Source organism: Vicugna pacos, chromosome 20 (assembly GCF_048564905.1).
Source record: "Vicugna pacos chromosome 20, VicPac4, whole genome shotgun sequence".
Classification (NCBI taxonomy): domain Eukaryota; kingdom Metazoa; phylum Chordata; class Mammalia; order Artiodactyla; family Camelidae; genus Vicugna; species Vicugna pacos.
The window spans coordinates 18,370,170-18,382,781 of NC_133006.1; the positions used below are offsets into that span (position 1 = coordinate 18,370,170).

The window sequence follows — 12,612 nt, forward strand, 5'->3', positions numbered from 1 at the left end:
AACATCCAGGATCAGACTCGAATCTAGGTTTTTCTGACTCCAAAGTCCGTGCTTTTAACTGTTTTAGCTCGACTGTCTTTTCTTCCAATACATTTTAAAGTACAACGGGCTTTATGCTTTACAAAGCACTTTTGCATGCTTCGCTCCCTTTTAGCCTCAACACTCTCCAACTTGGCAGGATGGATATTGTTATCCTCATTTATAAAAATGAGGAAACAGTCAGAGGAATCAAGGTTTGGTCCATCACACACTGCTGCTGAGTTATCGAGTGTTACTCAGCTGTCTTCCACAGTAACCGCACACTCAGCCTCTTCTGGTCCTAGTCCTTGGAGAACCTTTCTGCATCTGGCAGAAGTGGCCGTTGGGGTTCACGCCAGTCTAGACGAGGCCACTGTTCTTTCAACCACAGGTGCCCCGGCAATCTCGGCAGGGACTTTCCATTTGCAGTGACGCCACACAGTGACGTATAGTGACGTGACTTATTCGCAGCCAGGTGCCGGTAGGGCAGCCACACCCAGAGGCCCCCTGCTCAGGAGGGCAGAGGGTCGGGAGGGTGGGGGAAAGCGGCAAAGCCCGCGGGACACGACCTCCGGCCCTAAGCCCTAGGATCCCGCCCATCCGCCGCGGACCAGTTGCTAGGTGACGCCAGAGCGCAGAGGCGCGTGCGCGGCCACGGCGGTGTGCGTGAGGGCGGGCGCGCGCCGCGGCGGCGGCGGCGAGGACGGCGGCGTCGGCTGCGGCCGAGGGGGCGGTGGCTACGAGCGGGGTGCGGAGCAGGCGGAAGTGGTGTCTGTGCCGGCGGCTAGGTCGCAGAGGAACATCGTCGGGGTGAGTAACCCCGGCCTCGCCGGGGAGGTGGGGCCTGGCCGCACCTGCTGCTCGGGCCCGGGGCGCGGTGACGCGCGCCCCTCCACGCCCCTCGGCCGTTTTCTCCGAGGGCGGGGAAGGAGCAGGGACGGGGGCTGACGAGGGTCAGTTTCTGGGCGCGGGCGCCCCGGGAAGCGGCATTGAGGGGCAGGCGAGAGCGCTCTAGTCCTAGAAGTTGTCGTGGGAAGGAGGCGTCTGGGGGTCTCGGCGTGGCTCTGTCAGGCCCCCGGACGGAGGAGTCGGGATCCGGAGAAGCTAGGGTTCCCAGAGCAGTCTCGCGTCCTGCCTGAGACGAGGCTGCGCGAGACTGAGACGAGGCGGAACCGGGGACGCCGTGGTTGGGGTTGGGAAAGTTTGGCACTGCTGGGGCCTTCAACGCCCCTGCCCTGGCGGGGCTCCGAGGAGGTGCTGGTTGTTATGGAGAGGGTTGTGAATCAGTGCCTGTGTGCGGCGTCAGACACACCCACGACCTGGGGAAGGCGGTCTCTCAGTTGTAGAGAGGGGGCGACCAACCTGTTGCCTAGAGCTTCTAACTTCACGTGTGTGTGTGTGCACGTGCTTAATGCACGCACAAAACTTTGTTGGCCCTAAGCATTTTATCGCATCGTTGCTACAGATTTTGAGGCGGAGAGGCGGATAGTCATCCTCAGCTTTTCCTCATAAACTCAAATCAGCTGTTTAATTTCCCCCAAACCACGTTGTGCTTCTGTCATTATTAGGGCCAAGGAAGAACGGAGGCACTGGTTCTTATTTTCCCTTAAAAGTAGTACAGGCTTGTTCTTTACTAGGCAGAAAATGCAGATTCTGTTCAACGAATTGATAATGGGACACACCTGAATGTAGAAGTGCAGCAAATCATCAGCCCAGTGCTTTCTCAGTGCGGTGGACTCCCTCGTGGGTAGATGTATGGTAGTTGCAGCGACCATCCTTGGGAGAAGGGAGTATTGGAAGTAGGAAAGAAGTTAGTCTTTTCTGATCGTTGATGAAGGCATTGCCTAGAACTGGTAGATAGACTATACTGAAATTTCATCATGATTTGCGCAAGACAATTTTTCATTCAGCTCTAAAACTGTGATTTAGTTTCATAACTGAGGATCTGTAAAGTATGTTGCTTGAGGTTCTTACATCTTGGAACCAGTAATAACTTTGCTCAGTAACTTTAGAATACTCGAAATTCACTATCTCTGGACTATAATAGCTTTTAGGACAGGAATCATGTTTGTTTTCTTCAGGGCCATATCTCCAGCACCTACAAAAGTCTTGTCACAGAGGAGGCACGCAAGAGAGATTTATTACATACGACACTGTGGAAAAGCCGTGTCAGTGTATAGCAAGCATTTAGTTCACTCCTTCAAGTAGTTAATACATGTGCCCCCCATGCCCAATATTATGTTACATATGGGAGGGGGATTGTGGGATTACAAATGATATAAGAGACCTGGATTTTTTCCTTTAAGAGCAGTCTAGCTGTGAATATAAAGCATATTATATAAAACAGTTATGAAACCAAATGAGGTAGTATGTAAACAGGTGCTATGTGAGGTGCTGTACTTTAGTACTAAAATTTAGAAAAGATAAGACTTGTGGGCACTGTTAGTGAACCCTTTGGAAGAGGTAAGATTTGCTCTGGTCTTCGAAAGAAGTGTAAAATTTCTATTGGAGAAAAGTCATGTTGAGAAAATAGAGTGAATTTGGTCATTGTGGGGTTGAGGGTTATATTGAGGAGACTTAACAGGCCCGATGAATAAAGCATAAAGTCGGGAAAATTGGAGAGTGAAGGATTAGTAGGTTAAGAAGGGTGAGTGTTAAGACTAATGCAGACTAATCAGCATCCTACTGATAACAGCTGCTTGCTAGGAGGGATGGAGTTGTGTTACTCAGAGTAGAGTGTTAAACAAGTGTCATCATTACTGAAAATGAAACGAGATTATATTTGAACCAGAATCAGGTGGTTGTATACCTCTGATTTCAGTTACTAATTTGAACCAATGCCTCACTAATGTGTGTTTATCTTATATATTTAGTCAGCAGCGCATGTTCTCATTTCTAAAATCTACTTGATGTGCTTGGGCTGTTCCATTGGAAATTTACTGAAATAATGTACCCAAAGCAATTATCCAGCCACTCTCAGCGACACAGTTTTGCTTGGGATTATCTCTTATACTGGACTGTGAGGTTTATAGTTACTGCTCATCCTGTAAAATATACAAATAATACTAGCTGGGAAAGGAGTCTATTTGAAGAGGGATACTCAAAAATATTAACAAAAAGGTTTGAGAAAGTTAAAGATGCTGCTGCTGAATATTGAACCTTTAGTCTTTATCTTTTGTTGTTATGTGAGCATTCTTTTGAGTGTTGCGTAAACCTGAAGTTGAAATGCTAACCTGTGTAGTGTTGCAATACCAAGTGTTGCATTATTTAACAGCTCAGCAAATATTTATTGGGTGCTGGCTCTAGTAAGCACTGTGTTGGGTGCCGGAAAGGCAAATAAGACACATTATATTTGAGATACTAAGTGTTCAGCAGAGGAGACAAATCACTAATCATAATGTTATAAGAGTTCACCACTTTTGGAATAAATAAAATGCTAAAGATTACTTTGGCTGGGGAGGAAATTGGTAGAGTCAGGGAAAACTTTAAAGAGAAGAGGGTGTAAATTAGCCCTGAAAGTTAAGTAGTATTTTGCCACATGTAAAACGGAAAACAGTCATTCCAGGCAGAGGGGAGAGCATAAACAAAGTTGCCAAAGATTAAAATTGAAAGAGATTTTTGGAAAACTGTGAATTGTTTCTTTTACGCTTATTGTATGGCAGAAGTGATGAGACGGGAAAGGTATGGTAGGCGCCAAATTATGAGGAGGTCTTCTATTCCATTCTAAAAATCCTAGACTTCCTCCTTCCAGTCCTATCCCCATGTTGGCCATGGAGAGCACTGGAAGGTAGAATCAGACCAGAAAGTTAATTGGCAGTTCATATGCAGAATTGCATTAGAGTGGAGAGGCAAGGACACCAGTTAGGATGTAGGTGAGAGATGCTGGGAGCCTGAAAAGGGACAATGGGAATGGATGGATTGTAGAAATATTTTAGATGTTAAAATCTTTCAATGTTATGAACAGCTAGAGGTGAGAGAGAGTGAAAGTCAAGGGTGACATGTCTAATTTGAATAACTGGTGATTATGAGGACATTAAATTAGAAAACACAAAAGGAGGAACAGATTTACAGTGGAGGGAAGAAATGATGGTATGTCAATTTTAAGGCCCCTGTGTGGAGTTTAGAGAGGTCCATTAGGTAGTTGGAAATTCTACTCCAGGGTTCATGAGACGTTTAGGAATAATTGTAATGTAACTGACAGCCCCCAAGGGTATGGAAGTAGTACCATTCTAGGAGTTAGTATAGTAGTTAATGCTGTGGATTTTGGAGTTAGGAAAACTTGATGTCACATCTCCGTTATGCCACTCTGTTATTGGTTGGGTTGGGTGACCTTGGGCAAGTTATTTAGCATCTCTAAATCTAAGTTTCTTCTGAAAAGTGGGTTAATAATACTTTTAAGAATTGTGGAGATTAAGATAGAATGTGAACAGTCAGAACAGTGCCTGATAAATGCTTAATAAATGACAGCTGTTGCTATTGTAAATTATGTTGTAGAGGTAGTAGAAGATATTCCTACCCAGAAAAGTAAAGAGTGAGAACTAGAAGGACAAGGAGTAGAACTTTGGAAATCAGTACTTAGATCAAACTTAGATGGGCTTTCAAACTTGAGCATGCATCAAGAATAACCTAGAGGCTTTGGTAAAACACAACTTTCAGAGCCCCTCTCCCAAAGTTTCTGATTCAGTAGGTCTGGGTGGAGCTCGAGAATCTGCCTTTTGAGCAAATTCTCAGGTGATGCTTATGCTGTTACTCCAGGACCACACTTTGAGAACCACTGATTTAGAGGGTATATGAAAGAAGAGGAACCAGCATAGAGGCTGGCAAAGAGATTGAGGATGATGGAGAACCAAGAGAGAGTTTGGAGACGGATGAGAAAGTAATAGCCTGCAGACTCTCTAGATCTGCCAGTCTGCTTTCCACTTCCGTGCACCTCATCTCATGCTTATTTCTCTCTTCTCCAGAATTTGGTATATTGCTTGGCATATAGCATTGTTTGAATGAACCTTTGAAGTTTCTTATTACCATCCTTGTGCATGACTGCACGTACTCATACACAGATTTGAGATTCATCCTTTTAGATCTCTGCTGGGTCACAGAGAAGGTACTGTTTCTAATTTTACACACACACACACACACACACATACACACACAAACACAGTAACTGCAGAAAATTTCTTTCCAATAGCTTTCAAATAGGTGCTTTGACTTTGTGTTAGATATTCTGCTTCCCTTTTGTTTTTTTTAATGTCAGGGAGTCCAGTTTGCAAAATAATTGTCAATACAAGTGTCAAATTACAATCTTTGGATCTTACATGTCTTATATACTGAGGACTTTTGGCATGTAGCACAAATGTTAGTCCTAATTTCTGATAGGAAGTGATTAGGGAGTTCTGCTGTACAAGGAAATCAAACAATAGTTGTATAAAGATATAAACACATTGTAAAGAGATCTCAGGAGTGAAACTGTAGCTTGATGACAGACTAGTTAATTACCCACCACATTTCTTGGGCTCTTGTTCTCTCTCATTTATTCTTTCAGCTAGCGTTAAGTATTTACTCTGTGCCAGAAACTGTACAGAGTGATGCACATAGAGAAATGATCATTGCTCCGGGTACCTAACACTGGCTTTAGTTAGGGGTGGATACTGTGTGAGTAAGTGTGCACATATCTTGTCAGGGAAAGATCTGATGCCTGAATTTTACAATCTTAAGGCTATATTGATATGAGTAGACACCAAGGACTTGAAGATAAATTCACTCAGCCTTATGCATGTAAGGGGCCATGATAAAAGATAGAGGTATACAGAAAGTTTTTTAAAGCAGTCAGAGGATATGTAGCTTGGTAGAGGAAAAAAAACAGTTACTACACAGAATATGTATAACTTAATATGTAGAATATAATAAGTGCTATATGAATATTGATCACAGTCTAGATTCTCTAACACTTGTTGAGTACCTGAGTGTTCGATTTTGGTATCAACTCACAAGCTATTATAATGTTCCAGAAATTATAACATGTGATAAATCCACATTAATCTCCTGGGCTACCTTTTAGATCTTTATATGATAGCAAAAATATTCTGGCAGTCTGTGTCCTTTTTTTTTTTTTTGGTTTGGGAAATATAGTGCATATAAGCAAAGAGGTCATTTGACAACTAGATACAGTATATCGAGTGGCTACATTGTAGTAGGCCTTTATTTTGAATGTCATTTAATCCTTATAATAACAACCTTGTAAATGGTGTATTATCTTCATTTTACTGATAAGGCAGCTGGGCTTCCGAGGGGGGAGCACAGTCGGCCTGTGGTTTGTGGCCAGTGTGCCAGGGCAGGGCTTCAGCTCCAGGCTTGGTCTCCAGAGCCGGTGCTCTTCGTGTCAGCATGAGGACCTGGCATGCAGGTGTCCAAAAGGAGAGATCCTATCTTGTTTCTGCTCATTTGGGGAAGGTTGCTGGAGAAGTTAGAATTTTAATAATTACCTGAATGGAGACAATTTGATAATATTGTTAAGGGTAGAGGGGAAAAGGACGTAGACAATTAAAGGCCCCAATGCTGATTCTCCTGTGAAAATATGCTATATTTGACCCCAAATTTTTTAGTTCACTGAGAAGTTATTTTACATAAACATTCAGATTTCCCATTCTCTGTGTATAGGTATATTCTTCTAGAGGAAGAATTGTACTTTTCCAAGCTAATGGCATTTAAAGTAAATCCAGAACTCCTTTTTAAATCACTTAGTGAAAAATATCTTGCTGCTCAATGTAAACTATGTACTTGAGATTTCCCAGCTAATTTCCTCTCCACACCACTTTTTCCTTTCACCCATCCAAGTGTTTGTTTTTCAATCTTTTACAAGCTAAATACTTGTATGTATATTCTACTTAGGGTTTAATGTTCTTATTCTGATTTAATTTATCTCTTTGGATCCTATTTTATACATTCCTGGAAATACTGATTGCAGTTATCTTTGTAAAGCATAGTCGATTTCATCTAATTCCACAATAAATTTAAAAAGATTATAATTATACAGATGTCTAAATATTAAACCTTATATTAGTTACCTATTGCTATGTAACAAATTACCCCCCAAATTTAGCACCTTAAAACTACAAACATTTCTTATCTAACAATATTTTTGGGTCAGGAATTCATTTGCAGCTTAACTGGGTGATTCTGGCCCAGAATCTCTGGTGGGTTGCAGTCAAGCTGTGACCAGCCCTGCAGCAGTTGTCTGAAGGCCTGATTGGGACTGGAGGATCTGCTTCCAGGATGGCTGCCTCACATGGCTGTTGGCACAGAGGCCTTAGGTCTTTCTAAGGCTATTTGAGTGTCCTTACAACGTGTCAGCTGGCTTCACCAAGAGCAAATGATGCAAGAGAGAGCAGGGAGGAAAGCACATGCCTCACGTGTCCTACCTTGATTATACACACTGCCGCTTCGATATATTCTATTTGTAATAAGTGAGTCACTTAGTCCAGCCCACACTCAAGTGAAGGCTGTTAGGCTCCACGTTTTTGGGGGGATGTCAAGGAATTTATAGACATATTTTAAAACAACCAGAAATCCTTTGTCATATAAAGTCATTTCCTTGGCTGAAATTGTCTCTGTTGTAGCACATGCTGTAATTTTTCTGGCTTGTGTATTCACAGTATTTTCTGGAATGCTCTGAAGAAAAGGTAGTGAGTGGTTTTTAAAATATAAAGCAAGTTTTCATAAGTGACAGATTTGTTGGTGATTTCTTAAAGTTTTGCATCTATTTCATTAGCTTTAGTTCCAGTACAGCTGGAATCTTTTCACTTTTATTCTATTTTATGCATTTATCCTTTTATAACTTCATTTACATTTATTTAATAGTTTTCATAATTAACCTCAAATAAAATCAACCATTTCTAGATAAATTATCTTCCAAACTATTAGAAGGAAGTACTTGCCTAATCAGTGTCTAAAGGCACACATTGTAACTTCCATAGAGCACAGACTTGAGGTTACATGATGAGTAACAGATAAGTCTGTTAACTTATATTAAAGTTCTCTGGGTACTTTAGAAACTCTTCTTCAATAAGGTCCTAAAGTGGGTCCATTTAATTCCAAATCTCATTCTTTAGAAGATGTATATAGAAGATAACTGATTTAGTCAGGTAACCTTGTCAGAACATGTCACAGTTTGGTTCATATTTTGAGACTTTGTTTCTTTAGATGTTAACTAAATCTGGAATTCACCACCCCTACCCTCAACAAGTATTAATTATCTGCTTACTTTTTTCTTCTAACTTTTTCTTTTAACCTAACTTTAGACAAAAGAATTCTCATATAACCTTCACCATATTCCCCCCAATATTAACATTCTTATGTATCTTTTCAGAAATACACCCTGTGTATATGGCATATGCCCATGTTTATTCTCAAATATAAATGTCACCCACCATATAACTGTACTGCGGCTTGCTTTTTTCTCATACCTTGGAGGCTATTCCATGTCAGTACACGAAAAGGTGCCTCATTCTCTTTAGCAGCTGGGTAATATTCCATTGTATGGATGTTGTCAAGGAAAATTGTGAAAAACTATGAAATGGGCACAGAAGATTACTGACTGTCCTATCTATTGCACTCTTTTAGGTCATCTGCACCTTTCATTGTCTTTGAGCTATTTTACAACTTTGTAAGTTGCAGAAAACTGATTGTAATGCAGATGAGTCTTGTCCATAGAAATACAAATGAATTTGTTGAGTGGAATGTAATTGAGTATTGTCCTGGAGATGCTGAGCATCTATTTGTAAAGCAGTTTCAGCATTCCAGATGGCCTGTGTATATGTACGTGTGTTCTTTGACTTCTCTTTTGGACTGATTATATTATCTTACTGGCTGCTTCATTAATTGATGAGTTAAAATCTTTGACATGTTTTATATTTGTATGATTTTACTTTTTTAAAAGTGGCCTTTTGACAGATATAGCAAGTCCCTTTTTGATGGGCATTTTATTTCTTTATAAAGCAGCTCATTCCAATTTTAGACAGTTGTAATCACTAGAAAAATCTGTGCTCTCCTGAAGCAGTACTTTGTGGTGATTTGCCAAGGGGATTAATGGATGAGGCAGTTTTGATAATTTTCCCATCAAATATTATGACTGTCTTCAAGGAGTTTGTAGCCTACTGGAGGAGGAGTAAAAGTAATATCAGATGATTAATAGCAGGGATGTTGTGTAAACTCCAAAGGAGAGCAAAGTTCAACTTTCCCTAGGGGAACTTGCATGGACTTGCTTTCCTTACGACTTGTGTTTTTTCCCATAGACACCTCGTCTGTGCTAGCTGAAGCAGAACCAGACATCTCTCTCCTTGGGAAGCTGGGTGCCAGTGTTTCTGTTTTTAGTGCTGACTGTGGAATCAGTCAAGTCTTGGGGACTCAAATGGAAACCCGTGGCTCCAGTTACCAGCAGATGGTGGCATTAGCAAGAGAATATAGTGGAGTCACATAGCTAGGGTGATGGTGGGGTTAGTGGTGGTATTCTAAAGTCAAGACAGAGTGTAAAAATCAAGTACTGTCAAAATTTTCTTTGGAAGATCCTTAAATGCCTACAAAGTACCATGTCATGGTTTTCTTAATACATGCACATCCCAACATAAGCTAATTTGGATTATGAGAATTTAATTTCACTAGAAGTTTGATTTGACATTCCTAATTTTTCTTAACAACACCTCACTTCATGAGTGCCACCATTATTAAGGAATTCCTGACCTGCCTCAAAAGTCCCTCTATGAAGCTATTTTTGCAGTTAAGTAATTGGTGGCTTGGTATAGTTCTCTCTGATACTTGTTTTGCTGTTGTGTAGTAGTCATAATCTTGTGTATATTTTGCATTGTGTTCACTGATTTCTTCACTCTCTCTATGGCCTGTCAAACCTCCATTACACATTTAATTCCCTAAACCTTAACAAATATACACTTTGTTAACTACTGAAGTAATTGTGTACCATTTATTTCAGGGGTTATCAAACTGTTTTGATGTATAGAAATCACCTATTGAGTTTTTAAAGGAAAGGTTAATGGTTAATTCTCCTAGGCAGGATAACTCTATTCTGCCACTTTTCTACCTCTCGTCTCTAGAGCCTTCAATTAATTCTTCGCCGCCTCCACACATATGTCAGTAGTTGAGAGACTTCTAAAGTCACTCTTACCTTCTGTTTCAGGCTTGATTATAGCAAGGAGCATACAGTCATTGAGTGGAGTGATGGGGAGCTCTCACTGTTCCTAACTCCTCCTTCTGGAAATACAGTTGAATTCACATAAGTTAAATTTGAGTATGTGGTGACTCCTTTGTGGTAAGAATTGGCCTAATTCAAGTGGAATTGGGGAAGAGATTCCCAGGTGACTTTCTTTCCTCTGTCTGTTTAATACACCTGGGGAGACATTTTAATAAGCTCTGATGTACAGAGAAGGGTTCCTGGTGAATGTAACACTTCTCATTAGGCCTGAAGAAAAAGGCCTTACTTATGCTGGGAGTGAAAGGAATATGTATTTTTGACTAAGTGTGTCACAGTAAGTAGTTACTAAATTCAGCGTTGCTAAGCATAAAGTTAAGAGGCAGGAGGACATTCTTATAGAGGAGCCTGGAGTGGTAAGCAAGGGTCAATTCAAGGAAGGGCCGTGTATGCACTGTGAACTTGTATACCAGCCCGGTGATCATTACAAGTTTATTAATATGATCACTAATAACTACCATTTGTTAAGCACTTACTATATACCAGGAACTGTATTATGTGCTTTATAGTTGTTTTCTCATTTTATCCTCTGGGATATTCACGAATAAAAATATGGAGGTACAGAGAAGTTGAGTGACTGTTTCAAGGCCATGTCTGATGAGTACAGAGAGTGGATCCCAAAGTGCAGAGATCTGATTCCAGGGCCTTTTAATGGGAGAATTATTTAAAAAGTGTTCAGCAGGAGAGTAGTGTGATTATGTATTTATTTTAGATTGACTATTCTGTAAGCCGGGTGGAGGTGAAATTGAGTGGAGAGGGAGAGAATGGGATGCAGGGAGATAGTTGGGAAGCTGTTGAAGTAATCAGGGTAAGAGATTGATACCTGAACTAGAATAGAAGTTATTAAATAGGCACAGCAGAGATGAATTAAAGGGATATTTAGGAGGTAAAATTAGAAGATCTAACCACTTGATTAGATATGGTGGGATCAGGGAGAGGAAGGAGTCAAGGAAGACTTGCAGGTTTTTAGCATGGGTACTGTGTGGTGCTACCACATATTAAGATAAAGGACAGTGGAGGAGGATATGCGTTAAGAGAAGGTTAGTTCAGAAAAAAGAAAAAAGGTTATTTTTGTTTTGAGTATGTTGATTTGAGGTGTCAGTAGGGACATGCAGTATCATATTGTGACATATGACTGTACAAATCTGAAATTCAGAGGAGTGGTCTGGGCTAGAGACAGAGATTTGGAAACTAGTAGGTGGTGGTTGAAACCAGAAGGGTAGATAGATAAAGGAAGCATGGCCCTGGGAAACACATCTCTTAAGGAGACAGTAGTTAAAGAAGAGACACATGGAGATAAAAGCAGAACCAGGAGAGGAGACTGTCACAGAGACTAAGGGTGTAGCATTTCAAGAAGGGTGTGTTCAAGAGTGTCATGTGCTGCAGAGAGATCCAGGAAGGTAGGGATGGAAAGGTGAACCTCAGGAATTCCAAGGAAGAGGTTATTAATGGCCTTGGTAAGAACAGTTTAAGGAGAGTGGTGGGCTGATAGTGAGACTTTAGTGAATTCAGGAGTAAATTAGAGGTTAGAAAGAGGAGGCCAGGGTATAGATAATCTCGTGAAATGTTTGAATAAAAACTGAAAAAGGGATTAGAAAGCATGCGTGAAGCACGGGGTTGGAAAAACTGGCCCTAAACTCTGCGTACTGTCAACCTTGGGGAAGGTGATGTCGGCGCAGTCCAACAAATCGAAAGTCTTTGAAACCTTTGAGAACGTAGAAACAGTTCCTAAGGGTTGGAGTCAGCTGCTTCCTCTGTAGCCTCCCAGTAAGCCCTTCTGTTCCAGAATGGACTATATCTTTCCTCAGTTTGTTGTCAATGCAGTATATATGTCAGAAAATCATCACCAGTGTACACCATCCTAAATGATATTTTGGCTAAAAAAAAAAAAATGGTGGGAGAAATTGGTGGAGGATGCTCCGGGGAGGAAAGTGATAGTTATGGAGTGGCTGTTAAGTGTCAAGCATGTACTATGTCCTTCATGTGTTCAATTTTGTATTATTTCATTGCATCCTCATAACTACCTACCAAGGGTGTGGTTATGCCCATTTTCTGAATGAGGAGATTGAGAACCCATAGCCTTACCTCTCCTTATCTTATCCTGGGTTCTGCCACTGATGGCTGTGAGCTTGGATAGGCTTCTCAGTTTCCTCATCTGTAAAAAGCCAGGGCTGTGACCCTTAAATCCTTTCCAGCTCTACGGTTCTAGGAATCTGTAAATGGTTACTAATAGTGTTACTATTTGGGCATTGAGAAAAGGCCATTTGGGGAGTTTCTCCCTCACAGTGAATTAATGACTTAATAGTAGCACTGTCAGGTCGTCCAGACTAAATAATTTA

At 41.1% G+C, this 12,612-nt stretch overlaps 1 protein-coding gene across 3 annotated transcripts in view; it reads left to right on the forward strand.

The window, feature by feature from the left end:
- Positions 1 to 697: 697 nt before the first annotated feature.
- BTBD9 (BTB domain containing 9) overlaps positions 698 to 12,612 on the forward strand; it is a 345,479-nt gene continuing 333,564 nt past the window's right edge. For all 3 annotated transcript variants that reach the window (XM_072945104.1, XM_072945106.1, XM_072945105.1), the window contains exon 1: positions 698 to 828. The gene's annotated coding sequence lies outside the window, so the exon portion shown is untranslated. The remainder of the gene's footprint in view (positions 829 to 12,612) is intronic.